Consider the following 13,817-nt stretch of genomic DNA (forward strand, 5'->3'; position numbering starts at 1 on the left):
GTCGCGCGAACCGTGGCAAGGTGCTAGAATGCGTGACTACGTCGCACCGCAAGAGAGCCTTGTATTCCTTACGTGCTGTTGCAGGTACATTATTATGCAGACACTATATCATGGCAGTTTTAGATTGGCAATGTTTTGAACTATGGTTGCATAAGACATTGGTTGTGGCCGGGCCTGAACTACTACTGCTAGCCGCAGCAAACTATTGCGCTGTAATCACTACCAAATACTTTGTGTACTCCAATTTGTTTGGTGTTGTGGATTTGCTTCTTTTCTTTTAGTATTTTGAAATGAGTGGAGATACGAAAGCTGGTGCGTAAAGGGATTCGAAAGTGCCTCTTACCATAACAAAAAGGACAAACGATGACCGTTAAGTCAGTTCTGCTTTCGTGGAATCAGAGAACGCGGATGTACGATGGAAGCCCTTTGGAGAGAGATTCGGGGCTTATTCTCTCGCACCGCTCCTCGCCTTTCGGACGGTCTAGATTCTCGTTTGTTTACGGTCCTGCCCGACTGCCACGATATACTGTCCTCATAATATGTACTGACGTGGCAGGTAATCGGAGAAATTTTGATTGCATTTATATGTTGAAGAAACCTTCGTTTGTATACAATAACTTCATCCCTGCGGATAGAAATACACCAGATATTAAGTCGCTGAAGGCGCAGAGTGCTAGGCACGTTCTCTGACTGTCTCTACTGCCGCATTTCAAAACATAAAATTTGGTCCCGTCAAAATGCTCGTGGAATGACCACTTCGAAGATTATAAATAACACGAGGAATAAATGCGGTCGGATGATTTTACACTCGTAATTCAATTCTGTCGGCTGTGTATGTTGCAATGCATGTTTTGAAATTGGCAATCTGCACTTCTAACATTCGCTAAGACCCTAAATTGTGTCTGTAATGCATAAGTCGTTTACGTCAGAGGAAAACCGAAAACCTGTTTCAGACCTTAGATGGTTGCTTCCTCATCTCAATGTACGAAGATTAGTCATAAAATTACATAAGGTGCGATCGAAAAGTTGGTCTTTGAAGGCCGTACACCCAAGAATCGTTATGGCAACCAGGAAAAATTGCCGCGACCACTGAGGCAACATCTCACCGCCGCACCTGGTAGAAGATACCCGTTTGGTAAATCACAGCATCCAGGAAGAATCGTGGTCCCGTCAAGGCCTTTTCTAAGGGACCGAAGACATGATAATCGCCAGGACTATAGGCCTTGGGGGGGGGGGGGGGGTTCTCGAGTGTTTCCCGCTTGAGCTGGCATACCTTCTGCCTTATGACATTTGCCATATGGGGACGACAGCAGGAACCCGTGTCGCCAAAGTTCACATTCCCGCATTTAACGCACGCACGTCAGAAAGACGCGAACGTCACACTAATCCCTGGCCCACACGTCGGTGTTTCTATACCCGCATCGGACTCGCTCTAGGTAGCTTATACGCTGCACCAACTCCCTGAGACGGAAAAGATCGCTCCTTATAATCAACTCCTTGAAAAAAACCGTTACGTAGTCAATTTTTTTGGATGTCCGAATTCCTAGTGTACATCCAAATATCCCTATGGAACAGTACCGTAGAATGACGCTAGAACAGACAGAACAAAATGGTGCACTTATGTTGTAAAGGAATTAGTTTTCAAAGTAACAATGATGCAACAGTCCACACTTAGTTGGTAGAATGACAACAATGCTCCGTGATAACGCACGGTAGTTAGGGGTTGCAGACACTTCCACTGAGATCAGATTAGTCGAAGAATGAATTGCTCGCCATCTCTCTGTGAAGAAACGATCACCGAATAAGTGGCTGATTCTCAAAGATCGATGTATCACAGTCAAGGAGAAGGTGTAAACAGTGAAAATCAGTATCACGTTTATTACTATCTTTTACGACGTTTTCAGTATGTAAAGGATTCCTGTCCACTGTTCCACGCGAATACTCATATCAGTTCTAGAAGCCTGCTCAGTCGAAGCAGTAGCGGAAATGGTAGGCCCGTCAAGATAACATCTATAGCCATGTAGGAAACACACTTCTTTTTCGTTTGTCGACCGCTCTCAGGCAGTGCCACCGACATCCAGATCATTTTCCGTAGCGACAGCGTAACCAGTGGCGGCAAGTTCGTCCAGTTTGGACAAATATCTAGAGCAGCGCTGTCATCAGGGAATGCTGGGCGTATCACCATGATCCATTATCTAAGTAGCAAAACAAGCAATGGATGCATGTGGTTTCATCACCACTAAAAAAAGCGAAGACCCGCTAACTAGTTTTGGACAAGGAGTACATTTTGGACTACCATGGTGTGGTGCTAGCAGATTATGCTTGTAAGGAGCAAACCATTACACAGAGTGCTACCGAAATCCCCTGAAGAGGTTACAGAGTCTGTGAAGATTAACAGCTGTGGACAGTCGTCGTACTGGGTGTATTTACTCCATGATACGATTTTCGACCTGGAAATTTCTTATCGCCAAGAAGCAGATTTTTAAAATCGTGGTCCCCGCATAGTCACCCATTATTGAGAAAAATGTGCCTCAATGAAGGACAAATATAGGGGTCAGACAAAAATACGGAAACATTGCGAAAAATGCATGGTCAAACATAGAAATAAATGCTAGTGTAGCCAATCTTGCAGGTGGCGCTGTTGTATTGGATCACGAAACGCAGTACCTTAAATTCGTTACTAGTGTCAGCCGTGATAGGAACTGTGTCCCGTGCAACTGTAAGTGCATAGCTAAATTGAATTCGAACATGGGCAAATTATTGATGTTCGTATGGTGGCTGCTTCAGTAACTAACGTAGCCGAAATATTTTGCCTTTCATGAGGCCCAATATCGGAGATTTATATTGCAGAAAGGGAAATCCGGAGAAGCTTCATCCACTAAATCACAACGCAGGAGAAAGTACCTGTTGAGTGATCGCGACAGGGGGTCACTGAGTACATTTGTGAAGAAAAATAAGAGGAAACCGTTTGAAACAGTCACCGCAGAACTGAACGTCGTAAATGTAAACCTTGTCAGCGCTAAAAGTGAAGTGAGCTCCGTAAGTCGGAAATTGGAGTGCGACCTGGAATATCAGAAACGTGCATCAGTGATGCAAATGATCGTAACAGAAAAAAGTGGTGCCGAAGCCGTAAAACCTGAGCTACGGAGCAGTGGAACTACATCGGTAGAATCTTGTTTCACACTGTTTCCCATTTCTGGCCGAGATTACGTCTAGCGCACGCCTCCCCAGGCTTACGATGCAGGCTGCTCGCGGCCAAGTGTGAAACACGGCAGGATTTGGACAGCCGTATGTGGTATTCCATGGGCTGGATGGGTACTCTGCAAGACTGCTTTACTGTTAAATAATTTGTGACCATTTTGTCTGATAAGGCGTGTATCTCTCGGTACAATGATTGTTCCGCAATCGTAATGTTGCGTTCAAGGCGTTCTTCGTCCATGATTGGTTTCGTAAGCAGGAGTATGAACTGTAGCATCTCCTCTGGCCTCCGCAGTCACCAGAATCAACATTACTGATCTTTTGTGGTCTAATTTGAAGAGAAGGGTGCGTGATTATTAGCCACCTCAACCATCTTTAGCTGAAATTGCCACTACTTCCTAGAAAAAGATACAGGACAAGTACTTATCCATTTCGATACGGCTGGAAGATATTTCGAATGTCAACGATTCTCCTACACCTTATTATCCACGCTAATGTTTCGTATATTTGGCGTTTCCATATTTTTCTCCATCCCTGTATGTAGAGAAGGACTAATATTATTGCCAAATTTAATGCTCGCAGCTTGAATTTTTCGAGACGAAAATTTAAAATTTGTAACGGTTCTTCGTACTCACTTCACGATCCTCAAAATGTAAGACCAAAGCCTCTGAGCCGTCTAAATTTCCAGACTGTTGTTATTTTGTTGGACTACCAGTTTTTTCGATATATTACGCCATCTTCAGGCCCCCTGACCAACGCTTAGGAAGATTCCTACCTTTTGTCCATTCAAAATAGCGGCCAGCATTCAAAGGCTGATATCCGTAAATTTTTGAGACAGTGATCACTTCACTGGAGAGTGAGCAGGTGATATCTGAAGTGATCGCTGTCTCAAAAATGTACGGATACCATTCTTTGAATGCTGGCCGCTATTTTCATTGGACCAGAGGTGGGAGTATTTCTCTCCGTTGGTTATGGGGCCTGAAGATGGCGTAACGTATTGGCGAAACTAATACTCCAATAAAATAACAATTTGGAATTTTAGAGGGCTCAAAGGTGTTTGATTTTACATTCTGTATAGATCGTAGAAGATCGTGAACTGGTATCCGTAGACATTTGAGACGGCGATTACTTCAAACATAACCTGGCGACTGGGCAGTGAAATGATCGCTCTCTCATAAATCTAGGTATACCAGTCTTTAATGCTGGCCCCTATTTTGAGTGGACCAAAGGTGGGAATCTTCCTACAAGTTGCTCAGGGGCGTGAAGATTCCCGAAACTGGTAGCCCACTAAAATAAGAATTGGGAAATTCAGGCCAGTGAAATGTGTTAGTTTGACATTCTGTACTGAACAGCAGAGGTCCCGTAACTATCTGTGAAAAGATGTACATACAGACACAATCTATACAGTTTTGTCTCTGCACTATTAGATGCTAAGCATCATAACGCTCATTCATTGTCCGCTACGGTCCTCCGATTCTCCTTACGTAGAATCAAGATGTACCATCCGTTTTGGCCATGACTTCTCTTTGTAATAAGTTTTCAGTGGGGTTGCCCGTCAGTCATACAGAAGTTTTTGAAAGAATACACAGCCATTTCACTGTGCAGATGTTTAGCAACTGTGGCGCAATTTCACCAGCATTTAAGTCGATAGTGGCATGAAAGTCGAAATGTGGATTGTACACAGCAGTTATACTGAAATATTTAAAGCCAAATAGCGGTGTATTCTTTTTGGCAGATATGGTAACTGTGCATGTCACACCTTACTTTCAAAGTATTGCTGCATACATTATCTTGAACGTGGGTGAGTGACTAGGATTGTAATGGTCGTATGCCCAAAATCCCAAAGATAGTGACTCCGCAACTATACACTATACTGCAGCATCGTTTCAGACGCGTATCGTGCAAAGTGTCGATTCGTCTGTCGGGACGCGCTGTAACTGAGTTTGCCGGGGACACGCCGTGATGTATGCTGGAGGCGCCACCCCACAGTCGCCAGGCCTGCCGGGCCGTTTGCCCGTAACTCACCTGGCAGGCGAGACGCCGCGCGGCGTTCGATATCACTGGGGGCGGCGGCGGCAACACACCGGCTTGTGTGTACAGTTTTCACTGTACGCCACCCACGGTATTGTGTATACAACGCAACTTTAAATTGAGTTACAACCGCAGGACTCACCTCTGTGGGTATATTGAATTCGGTCTGTGGCAGGTGGTGGTCGGGATGGAAGCTGAAGTCTACAGGTTGCTACTACTGAAACGTAAATAAACTGAGACTAAGGAACAATTTCTTTTTTCACGAAATAAGGGCTGCAGTTTGATAGGGTCGATATATACATTAACATTTCAAATAACGCACACTCATGTACAAAAGTATCTCTTAGCAAAAATTGGCTTCAATGTTAACTACTGGCAAACCTTCTTTCTGGTGGTAATATTTGTTTGTCTTTAGGAAAGGTAAAGGCAAAAGGCACCATAGAGGCAATTTTCACGTTGCGGTCGATGAAGGAAGCAAGACTGAAGGAAAATTGAGCCATGTTCATGGGATTTGTCGACCAGGAAAAAGTGTTCCACAACGTAAAATGTTCGAAATTCTGAGAAAAGCAGTGGCAATCTATAGAGATGGACTGGTCATATACCATATGTACAAGAAGCCAGAGGGGATAACAAGAGTGGACGACCAAGAACGAAGTGTTCGGATTAACAGGGGAGTAAGACAGCAATACAGCGTTTCGCTCCTACTGTCCAATGTCTACATCGAAGAAGCAGCGATGGAAATAAAAAGAAAAGTTCAGAAGTGGAATTAGAATTCAAGGTGAAAGGATACCAATGATAAGATTCGCTGACGACATATCTATCCTGGGTGAATTACATGATTTTCTGAATAGAATGGTCTAATGAGTACAGAATATGGACTGAGAGTAAATCGAGGGAAGACGAAGGTAATGAGAAGTAGCAGAAATGAGAACTGCCGGAAACTTAACGTCAGGATTGATGGCCACGAAGTAGATGAGGTTAACGAATTCTCCTACCTAGGTAGCAAAATAGCCAAAGACGGACGGGACAAAGAGGACATCAATAGCAATCTGTGTTGCTGTTGTGGTCTTCAGTCCTGAGACTGGTTTGATTCAGCTCTCCATGCTACTCTATCCTCTGCAAGCTGCTTCATCTCCCAGTACATACTGCAGCCTACATCCTTCTGAAACTGCTTAGTGTATTCATCTCTTGGTCTCTTTCTACGATTTTTACCCTCCACGCTAGCACTGGCGAAAAGTCCATTCCTGGCCAGGAGCAGTCTACTAGTATCAAACATAGGCCTCAGTTTGAGGAAACAATTTCTGAGATTGTACGACTTGAGCACAGCATTGCACGATAAAGAAGCATGGACTGTGGGAAAACCGAAACAGAAGAGAATCGGAGCATTTGAGATGTGGTGCTACAAGCGAAAGTTGAAAATTAGGTGGACTGGGGAGGTTCTGCCCAGAATGGGAGAGGAAAGGAATATGTGGAAAACACTGACAGGGACAGGATAATCTGTTAAGACGTCAGCAGGCCGGTGTGGCCGAGCGGTTCTAGACGCTTCAGTCTAGAACCGCGCGCCCGCTACGGTCGCAGATTCGAATCCTGCCTCGGGCATGCATGTGTGTGATGTCCTTAGGTTAGTTAGGTTTAAGTAGTTCTAAGTCCTATGGGACTGATGACCTCAGATGTTAAGTCCCATAGTGCTCAGAGACATTTGTTAAGACGTCAGAGACCGACCACCATGGCACTAGAAGGAGCTGTAGAGAGCAAAAATGTAGAGGAAGACAGATATTGGAACACATCCAGTAAATAATAGACGATGTAGGTTGCAAGTGTTGGTTTGAAATGAAGATGTTGTCACCAGAGAGAAACTCGTGGCGGGCTGCCAGTCGGAAGACTGATGACTCTAAAACAATATTTTTGTCCGAATGCTCAGTGCATTTGATGTTGTAGTGAGATATTCCCTCAAGTGTGAGTACCGTCAACGGCTATACAAGGTCAAGGAGCTTAAAGGGTACCAGTTTGTCTTGAACCATGGGGTTGCTCATCTAATTTAACTAGGTCACACTTTGTCGGGTGCTGTCATTCGTGCGTTGGCGAAGTCTCGCCCTCCGCTCACACGAAAACCATTTCCGGGGCTTTATAGTATCATTGAACATGAAACGTCTGCTTCGACTGGATAGAAATAAAAGGCAAGAATACAATGCAATATGTACAAAATAACTGTGCATCACAGTAAGATCAGACTGGCAATAAGCGCCGAAGGCACTGGTCTGAGACTACGTTCTTAGAGAGAACACTCTGATTTGCACTAAACACTGTTTGGAACCAAATCGGGAACGAGCACCTGTTGAAAGCTAAGTTCTGCAACGATCGCTGGCTGGATGCCAAGTTCGTGGCGAGTAAGTCTTTAGTTTGGGGATGACGACTGTTCTGGTTAGGACTCAATAAGATAGCACTTAGATATTAGGGTCGAAGGTCGGAACGTCCAACTCAGAATGTCACTGATGGTAACCACACAGTGCAAATGCAGGAGTTAAGCTCCCTGGTATCAGCTAGTGTGAGAGTACGGAAGAAGAAACGACGATGACAAGAGCAGCGTTTGCCCGAAATGGTGGACATTGAGAACACTCCTGTTTGATGGGGTAGGTAGCAGCGTCGCCAGAACCAGGAGAGGCTCTCGAAGCCTGAACTGACTCGTGCTGCCCTGCTGCCGGTTTATGTAACTGCCTGCGGCGGAATACTGTGGGAACTATTTCCAAGTCACATGGCGCCTGGACGCGAGTAGGCTCCGTTTCACGGCGTGCTCTGCAAGGACTGGCTTCGCCTCCTGGTAGACAATCATGTCGACTTCGTGCCGTACTTGCGATGCTGAGTGGTGCAGGTGCAGTAGCGGCTGCCCGCATGATGGAGCAGTCCGAAGGGTTGCCGCTCTATTAGGCGAGAGCCTCCCATATGGCTCTTAGTACTGGAGAAGGAATGTCGCACAGATAACTGTGAAAAGTGAATAACAAAATATCATGATGGAAAATGCGGTAAAATAAAACAGTAACACACCAGAAAAGGATCTTAGCAGATGTGCTCAACTTATACACATTCACTCAAGAGATTTCTGAAGAATTAAATAACAAAATAGCACCACGTAGTACTTAGTGTACCTATTTAAAGGTCACATCTTTTCTTTAGAAAGTACTGATTCTGTATGCTACTATGGGATAGCTAATAAAATGACTCAAGTGTTAGCAAAAAGAGTCCAGAAAATTTTGCTACATAATTTAAGAGCTGTAGAGTGGGGAAAATATATTCGTGAAGGGATAACATTTATTTAGTTCTACATTTTTTACTGTTAGGTGCAATATTGTTTCTTGTATTATAAGACCTGTTTAATAAATGTATTAGTCTTACTTCACATGACACAAATATTATAATGGAATACAGTAGAGATAGCTCATTAGGGGAAATTGTGTACTATGCGTTTAAAGAGTTTATTTACATTTGAAAAAAAATTACGTATTCATTTCAGCCCATGAAAGTACAACACCAGTCACAAATTTAAACCTAGATCAAGCTTAACTAAACAAGGCATAATCTTTACAATATATGTGTAATGTTGATAAATTAATCTGGAAAGGTAGGCAAGTCTAGAGCAGTTCAGTAAAATCATTTCATCCACTTTTGTATTTCGTATAATCACAAAACTTGGAACGAAACACTTTAGTAGGTTAAAATACCTTACGTATTTTTATTCAATAATGTCAAAAGGAATTATATTCAAACGCTAAAATGCCAATAAGAACGGCATATTTGCTTATATTAAACCGTTCAGTAAGGTAGTATGTGACACGCACAGTTACGTTGCGTACAGTTACGGAGATAGATTTTTAACGGGAGCTTCGAAATACATATTTTCTCCAGTGGAATTTGTTGTAAGTAATCGGAGTTCAGAAGGAGCAAGAACGATCATATTTTCAGTGCTAGAAGAAAAACTTACTTTCACGTCTATTCATTAGAAATTACTTTATCTAACAAACTGGTTAAAAATGCTGCTATGAAATTGCTTCATTGTATAGTAATATTAAATGTCTGTTAAATTGCAAACATAAATTTAAAAGTAAGCTAAAGAAGTTCCTTCCGGATAGCTCCTCGAATTCCATAGCTGAACTTCAGTGTAAAAACTTTTGTCTGTTTGGTAAGGAAGTGGTATTATTTGTTTAAATCATCTTCTGTGTTACTTGAAATCATCTGAAAATGATCAGGGTTGAGTCAAGTTTACATTAAAATTTATTTAACTGTGACCAATAATGTTACTAGGTTCCCACTTGAAAGGTTGGCTGTTGATTTGCAAGAATGTGGGCTTGGGAATGGGGCTGAAATGAAACAACTAGTAGAAAGTGTAGCTGAAAACCTCAACTGCAAAAAGTAATTAAATAGGGAATCTGTTCACAATCAGGCAGTTAATTTGACTATATAATAAATTAATATTGTCACTAATAGAAGCTCTATGACGGAGAAAATGTATATCTTTGACCTATTGACGTTAATACAACTTGAACAATTTCGTCTGTCCTGTATTATAAAGCAAACGAGGCACACTTTGCGTTCTTCTCTGTACCAATTACTTCTCTTGCTTAGAGACATGTAAGGTCGCCAATTTGTCACTCCCAGTCATTTCAGAGTAATAACGATCATGTTTAAGTCTCAATATATTGTTGTCTCATAGTGTGAAAAGACCGACTGAGGAGTGAACCAAGGATGTTAATAACATGTACAAAGAGAAACCATCTATAGCAGGAGAGAGAAGACTCATTATTAATCACTCTAAAGGAACAGTTCTATTTTTATTTTTCGGTAGCTTAGTAATGTTGTAAATCGGCTAGTTTGGTGATGTGTCGATTACGCTCCATCAGTGAGGCATTATACGCATATCTGCATCTTTTCGAGTGAAACTGCACTCAAAATTTTTGTATATACGGACTCCGATTGTTCTTGGTGTCAAATGCAACTCTTTCGTCGCGTTGTATTACATTTTTTGAGAATCGCAGTCGAAAACTTTAGTGATCTCCCACAACGATATCTGCGCCCTGATCTCTAAGTAAAAGATAATCTTCAAGGTAAAAGTACAGTTCGTGTCACAGTGTGGAGTTTTACTTACATTTCAATTCACACTTGACAATTTTATACTCCCCCTGTGGCCTTCGTTATGAATCCCATCTCACATGCAATCTCGCATCCTTCTTTTTAATACATGTTGAGGGATACGTTACGAAGATCACATTGTCTTACTAGCCACTGTCTCATTGGTGGTGATATGCCTTGAATTATCCCGCCAATAGCAAAGAAATAAGTGTACTATTCGATCTTCGAACTGTTTTATATCTGATTACAAGGGTGTAGGCGGAGGGGGGAGGGCGCATTTGGTTAAATTCAGTGACCTGTAAAAAAGAAACGAGCGAGAAGATGATCGTTGCTTTTCGTTGGACAAGCTAGTCTCAAGAGTGAGTAAACTCAGATACAGTACAACAGTGATCGGAAACAAATGTCTGTACGCAAGAGAACAGCTCCGAATTACAGGAGAGGCTGGCTGAGAGAATCTGCTAGCATAATATCGGAAATTAATGAGTATTAAGTCAATAAACGAATAAGACATACTGCGAGAAAAAGAAAAGTTGTACAGGTGTAATGAACAAGAAAACGACGAAAGTTCTACGGGCGTCTATGGTTCTTCAGGATGGTGCTACTGAACTAACGAAGCATATTTTAAAGTACTCGATACCTACTTAAAATAACCGTTGAAGGTTCAAGGGTGTAAGAAATGGCGCCAAGACCAATGTACTGAATCGGGACGACATCTCTAACCAATGAAAATACACGTTATTGATCATCAACTTTAAGGGTTTCTATGACGAGCGAAGGTATAATAGCGACAGGACCTAGGAGAGAAAGCAGGCAGCCAGCAAACGTAACGATTATGTGCTGCAATAATGCTTCAAGAAATGCCTTACGGCTACTTGGAATGGTGTCTATTGATCCTAAACGAGAAAAACTAACGGACTCCTTCCGCATCAAGACCGAGCGAGGTGGCGCAGTGGTTAGCACAATGGACTCGCATTCGGGAGGACGACGGTTCAATCCCGTCTCCGGCCATCCTGATTTAGGTTTTCCGTGATTTCCCTAAAATTGCTTCAGGCAAATGCCGGGATGGTTCCTTTGAAAGGGCACGGCCGATTTCCTTCCCCATCCTTCCCTCACCCGAGCTTGCGCTCCGTCTCTAATGACCTCGTTGTGGACGGGACGTTACACACTAATCTCCTCCTCCTCCTCCGCATCAAGACGGCATATCGTGCAGCAGATTCATCTAATATATATGTGTTGTTTCCTAGATATGTGGCTCCTTCACTTATTCATCTGGAAAAGATCTGATTCGATAAGCAGTTCTAGGTCAACTAAACAATGTCTACTCGTTGTAAGATGGTGCTTCTGTAAAATTATACTGCATGAAGGAACGGGCCTAAATTCGTTAGCTGCCGACAGAACGCAGCAAAATTTTCTGGCACTGACTCTGCATTTCAAATAGCGCTTACCAGACTAGGGGACTCGACAAGTCTCGCTTCCTGTCATTCTACTCTGTATTCCCTCCGAATCGAGACTAACTTTTATTAGCTTGTCGAGGGTAAACAGACATAAATAACAATTCAGGCGGAAGTGTTGATTGCATCTCACGACCTCTCCCTCAAAACTTGGCCCGGCTCCGCAAAATTAAATGTCGCGGCGACATCCGGGCAGCCGCGGAAGGCGCAGCTTGTCGGGGAATCCCCTCCGCTCTTCTCGAGCCGCGCCACCGCCGCCGCCGCCGCCGCAGCCGCCACCGCCTACCCCTCTCGCCTTCCCCTCAGCTCCTTGGCGAGTTTCTCCCCTACGAGGCAATGAGGTGCGCATACAAGACGACGCCAACCCTCCCCTTGTTTTGGCTCAGCGAGCGCCAGTCGCAAGACTTTCCCTCACGTACAAAGTTTAGTTCCTCTCTTTGGACCAAGGAGATCGCTTTGTTTCCGTCCGTGCTCTGAATGCTGTACTGATTCACCATTAATCGCAGCTGTGCGCATACGGTTCGCCCTCGAGACAGATGCAAAGCATAAGTAGCAATACAGAGGATGAGTGCAAAATACACAGACAAAAACTCGGGGATGTACTATTTTAACCTTTCATTACCACTGGGACTAATGGCGTAGCCAGGATTTTGGCAAAGGAGTGGTCCGATTTGTTAAAGAAGACATTAAAGGGCTCATGTTTTTACTGTATTCTGAAAATACTGTTATTTATTTGTAATGTTCTGTACGTAATTTGCATCATACAAATTATGTTTGGTCAATAAAATTAAGCAAGTGGCTGTGCCAAAATGTTGTCTTCAAAGATAGTGGTTCACGTGAGCAGAGATGAAACTCAGGGACAGCTAGTTACGAGCTGTACTGTAGATGAACACACACTTGCCATCGAACACGCTGAGAAGCACATCATTACTTCTGCGGAGTGCGGCCGAGAACTGTCTTGAAGAAGGAACTGCATGACAGTTGTGTTATGTGGGCTGCATGAGATCAGGCGAAATCTCTCACGTCCTCGTACTTGGCGAGAGACGCTGTTTCCTGTGCGCACTGTGCACTCAGAACTGACGTGACACATTTGTGCAAAGCTTCATCGGATTTTCATAATGATTTCCATTTCACCAGCGATCGGAACCTACTTTGCGAAGAGCTCGAATACACATTTCTGTATTGGGCGATATAAGAACTTCACTTGCCAAACCAACTGAAATTCGTATATAGTGCATTGCCTCTACTAATAAAACACAGCTCAGTCTTCTAAGATAAGGTACACTGTCGCAGAGCAGAAGGACCTTAATAATGGACTGAATAATTTGTTTTCTGTATTGGGCGATATAAGAACTTCACTTGCCAAACCAACTGAAATTCGTATATAGTGCATTGCCTCTACTAATAAAACACAGCTCAGTCTTCTAAGATAAGGTACACTGTCGCAGAGCAGAAGGACCTTAATAATGGACTGAATAATTTGTAAAGTTAAATGTATCCAAGGCCCTATTGACATTACCTTCTTTTCTCCTTCTACAGTTTTGCATTAAAATTTACGACTTTCCTAAAACTACGTCAGAATGCCTTTAGCACACCAAAGCATTCCAAGTTTTTTCCAATCAGTCTCATATTTGATTTCATTAAAATTCTTCAACTTTCTTAAGTGATCAAGAAATTTATTTAAAATTATTATTTGAACAGTCAGCTTGACACTATAGCAACCATATTCATCTACAAAACACAGCAGACTACACAAATACTGTGAGCTCCATTTTCAGGACCTTCACATTCATTCAAACATTGGTTTCAACAAGACTTTAGTTTGTACGATATCAGAAATGAGTTTGACTTTAGTCATGATAATACTGTTACGCCGTCTCTGATCCTAATAAATTCCTTTACGATGTTCACCATTTGTTATTGTTTATATGAAGTTTATTCTGAAATGCGTTAGAGTTGTGACAGCTGGACTCTTTGTTCCAAGGATATTATGAATAAGACACTTCACAGTAGAAC

Source organism: Schistocerca serialis, chromosome 2 (genome assembly GCF_023864345.2).
Source record: "Schistocerca serialis cubense isolate TAMUIC-IGC-003099 chromosome 2, iqSchSeri2.2, whole genome shotgun sequence".
Taxonomy (NCBI): Eukaryota; Metazoa; Arthropoda; class Insecta; order Orthoptera; family Acrididae; genus Schistocerca; species Schistocerca serialis.